This window comes from Mandrillus leucophaeus, unplaced genomic scaffold, assembly GCF_000951045.1.
Source record: "Mandrillus leucophaeus isolate KB7577 unplaced genomic scaffold, Mleu.le_1.0 Scaffold628, whole genome shotgun sequence".
NCBI classification, from domain to species: Eukaryota; Metazoa; Chordata; class Mammalia; order Primates; family Cercopithecidae; genus Mandrillus; species Mandrillus leucophaeus.
The window spans coordinates 417,382-422,098 of record NW_012106786.1 but is presented as its reverse complement, the minus strand read 5'-3'; positions in this window follow the sequence as shown (position 1 = coordinate 422,098).

Below are 4,717 nucleotides of genomic sequence, written 5' to 3'. Positions count from 1 at the left end.
CCCAGACCATAAGCTTACCTGGCCAAAGACAGCAGCCAGAATCAAGACATCAAAGAGGGCAGGTAGAAAGGTCATCACATCGGGGTTGACTGCAGCCAGCACCAGGTTCCTCTGTACTTCTGGAACACACAGGCCTCTCCTTCCTATCCATGAAGTGCCCCTGCCCCCACCCCAGCACCCCAATGACCAGCCTAATAGATGCATTTGTCCTGGGTCAGCCCCGCTGTCCAAGCAACTGCAATTTCTGACTAGAGAGCCAGGGCGGGGCAGGGTGTAGGAGGGGTCCCTGGAAGATGCCACCCGGGATGCCCTGAAGCCTAAAACGTTCCCCGTTGGGCCTTCTCAGGGAGGGAGGGTTATGGCAGCCTGTTCTCTCCAGCCACCTCCATCACCACAGGAGCCCTTACAGGCTCTTGGGAGAGAACTGGGTCACTGGAGCCAGGAACAGCATGGACACAGCCCTGGGGCTGAGGCTAAGTGGGCTCTGGGAGACCACCACTCTGTCTTAAAGCTTTGGTCTCCTGGCCCTCTACAAGCCAGGCTGTTTCAGGTTTTGCATGAGGCCTTGCACAGAGACAGAGTTCAAACACAGCTGGTGAACACAGCAGGCTTTAGGGAGGTGGCACATACCTGGGGGTGGGGAATGGGTAGCAGGGAAGGGAGGCCCTGGGGCTAGCATGGCCTGTCTGGAAGTGGCGCAATGGGACCTGCACCACGTGAGAAGAAAGGGTCCACCTGGAAGTGTGGACCAGCCAGATGGCCACCAGGCTGGATGGCCACCGCCAGAGTCTGCAGGACAATAGAGGGGGCTGGGAAGGGACAGAGGACAGCTGAGGGGCAGGGAACCTGTATTCCTCCATACAGACATGTGAGTCTTCCCTAAGTGGGTCTTCCCCACAGGGGTGAGGGGGCATTCAATACACACCTCCAGCTCACCTCAAACCATCTCAGGAGGCCACCACCACCTCACACAGGCCAGTTGAATTGTAACAGTGACCCCAGAACAGCACAGCCCTATCCTTCAGATGAATAAACAGAGAAAGAGACACATCTCACAGCCAGGAGCTGCAACTCAGGCCCAGGTCCAGCTGCAGTGCTGCCTCCATGGCTCTGCCTGCACCTCCTCCGGGACTCAGTTCCTGCTAACAAGTGAGCACTTGAGTACAGGTGAAATAGGTGCTATTATCCCCATCTGGCTGCTGGGGAAAGGGAAGCAAGGCACAGGTGACTTGCCCAAGGCCAAAGTGACAGGGTTGGTTCAACCCCATCTGTCTCGGCCAGCACATGCCCATGGCAGAGGCTTTACTGTGATCCAAACCTGGAAGGTGGAACTCCTTCCAATGTCCCACCCAGGGCACAGAGCATGCAGCCCCATGTTTGGGGAGGTGACAGTGTGGGAAATAATCTGGCTAGGCCAAGGCCTTATGGAGCCCAGGGTTCCCTAGGGCCAGGACAGCACTGGAGCCCACCCCAACACCCATTGGAAACCTGGAATCCGCACCTGCAGGAGATCAGGGGAGGGGTTCAGTCTCCGATGCACCTGCCGCAAGGTGAGACAGGCACAGGTGGGCGCCCTGCTTCCAACCAGCCTCAGGTGGGCAGGAAGCAGATCTCCTGCCTGACCTTCCTCTCCTGCCTCCCCCAAGCAGAGAAGGGGCAGCCGCCCATCAGGCCATTGCCCACATTGAAGCCACTGACGCTAGATCCCAACAGGCGAGTGTGACCCCTGACTATCCCAGGCCCGGGCCAAGGCAGTCCTGTCTCTGGTGAGGACCTGGTAGACAGGAGATGTGATGTCCCCACGTGGCTCTATAAACCTCTGATTGAGGATAATCAAGGAAATGGGCAAGACCATCAAGCTCAGCCAAAAACACGAGGAGGACCAGGGGCAGGCAAAAGTCAGTTTGGGCCCAGGCCTGGCCCCTGGAAGGATGGTGGATGAGGGGTCAGCCATGGTGAAGGGGAATGTGTGGTCACGGCCTGGGTGGTCAGGGCTGTCAGCTCCTGCAGCCCCTGTGGAACATCTGCCCAGGCCTGGCTCTGCACTCAGCCTTCTGCCTGGAGCCACAGGTGCCTGGACACCAGCCTCAAGTAGGGATGGAGGTAGGAAAAGCACTGTGGCCACAGGTGGGCACCTAAGCATGGGACAGAGGGATATCGTGCCCCAAAGAGACCATAGAGGTCAAGAGCTTAAGCAGATGTGACACCATCAATAAACCCCCTTGTCCTGGGTCACATCAATTAAGTCAGCACCTACCCTGACCTTGAAGCTGCAGCTCAGTCTGGTTGAGACTCACAGAGAGATGTTAGTGCTGGGCAGTGGGCCTGGCCCAGCCTGCGATGTCCAGCAAAGCTGTGGGCTGGACAAGAATCTCTGAAGATTAGTCCAGGAAAAGGACAGCTGTGTCTGGGCAGGGAGTGGCGGCAATGCCCAGGGGGCAGGAGGCCTGAGGACATTTAACTAGGTAGGGTGCCAGGTCAGGATGCGCAGAAGAGAAGGTTGCATGGCAGCATCCTGCCCGAGGCCAGGCTATAAACCTAGGGGCCACCTGGTCTAGCCTAAACAATGCTGCCGCCCAGATACTATCCTTCAAATGTGAGGCAGGGCTGGGACAGCCCCCTGCCCCCTCATCCCTCCTGCCCCAAGCTGGTTCCCATCCCTCACTAGAAGGAAAGGGGACTCTTCTATGGGGCACAGCATGCCAGGTTCTCCATCACCTGGGGGAAGTGGCAGGGGAGAGGGGGAACTGCAGCTGGGTGAAAAAGAACCCAAGTTCCACTCTGTTCCTTCCTGTCATGTGACCTCGGGCAAGCTGCTTTCTTTGCCTGGGGCCAAGGAGAGTCACAGGGGAAGGGCCAGGTTAAAAGAGCTCCATCCTGGAGCCCAGAGCTACCCACAGAGAAAACCCCCATCCTCCCGATTCTGCTCCCACCTCACACTGCTGGGATAACATCCTCCCCATCAGAGAGGCCGTGGGAGGCAGAGGCCGACCCTGCTCCTTCAGGCACCTCGGCGGGTTTGGGTCCACCTTCATCATGATCAGGGAGTGGGTCCCAGGCATCACAAAGGTGAGGGGCAGCTTCTCGGGCTCCAGGTGCTCCAAGGTAGACCCTGCAGGGTACCAGAGCTAGAAGGGCATTGGGGAAGACCTTGAACCAGGCCAGGACCTGAGCTCTGCTTGGACACGGTGACTGAGCCAGGTAACCCTATGTCTCAGTCTGTCACTCTGTCTCATGCGGGATGTCAGCATTACCTCTGGAGTCAAAGTAGGTAAGCCAGAGTAACCAGAGATCCCCGTAGGGACCAAGATCAAAGGATGCAGGGATCGGGCCTGTCCCAGAAGGTCAGGCTGGACGAGGGGCTCTGAGAAGCTGGGGCAGCCAAGGGCCTGCCCTTCAGGTTACAGGCATCTGTAACCTGGTCTAGACTCTCATATGCCATCCAGAGACCCAACCCTAGGGACAATTCCTCCCAGGCTGGTAGCAGAGTTGATCCTTGTACTCATGCCACCAAAAGCTCTGAAATGCGGGGGCCTGCGACTGGGGGAAAGACTCTTCAGGAAAAGGTTCTCAGGGGCAGGGAAGGTTTGAGTTGGGCCTTAGGGCAGCCAGAGAGGTAGGTGACAGGCCCTCTCACAAAGCCTGCCAGAGCATGCAGGAGGGACACAGGTGTGGTGGTGGGAATGTTCTGGAAGACAGCAGACAGCCTCCCACTCACCGATGGGGCCGAGTGAGGTCAGGTCCACACACCAGGAGAAGCTGGTATCCACACACTGGTGCACTTTGTTTCTTGTTTTAGAGACAGGGTCTTGCTCCGTTGCCCAGGCTGGAGTGCAATGGTGCAATCATAGCGCACTGCAGCCTTGACCTCCTGGGTTCATGTGATCTTCCCACCTCAGCCTCCTGAGTGGCTGGGACTACAGGTGCATGCCACTATGCCTAGTTTTATTTTTTGTAGAGACAGGGTCTCGCTGTGTTGCCCAGGCTGGTCTCAAGGGGCAAGATGATTTCCTAGGAAGCCAGGTATGGAGGCCAGCATGCACCTGAACTGAGGACAGAAGACTCTGACGAGACGGAGGGGGAGGCCTCTGACATAGTTTGGATACTTGTCCCATCCACATCTCATGTTGAAATGTGATCCCCAATGCTGGAGGTGGGGCGTACAGTGTGAGGTATTTGGGTCATGGTGGGGGATCCCTCGTGAATGGTGTAGTGCCCTCCCCATGGTAATGAGTGAGTTTTCTAATTTTCTTTTTCTTTTTCTTTCTTTCTTTCTTTTTTTTTTTTTTTCCTTGAGACAGAGTCTCACTCTGTTGCCCAGGCTGGAGTGCAGTGGCGCAATCTTGGCTCACTGCAACCTCCGTCTCCCAGATTCAATGAGTGAGTTTTCTATTAGTTCACTGGAGAGCTGATTGCTTAAAGAGGTTGATGCCTCCATTCTCTTGCTTCCTCTCTCACCATGTGACACGCCTGCTCCCTCTTTGCCTCCCACCAAGAGTAAAAGCTTCCTGAGGCTTCACCTGAAGCCTAGCAGATGCTTGTACAGCCTGCAGAACTGTGAGGCAAATAAACTTCTTTTATAAATTACCCAGTCTCAGGGCCAGGCACAGCGGCTCACGCCTGCAATCCCAGCACTTTGGGAGGCCAAGGCGGGTGAATTACTTGAGGTTAGGAGTTCAAGACCAGGCTGGTTAACCTGGTAAAACCCCATCTCTAC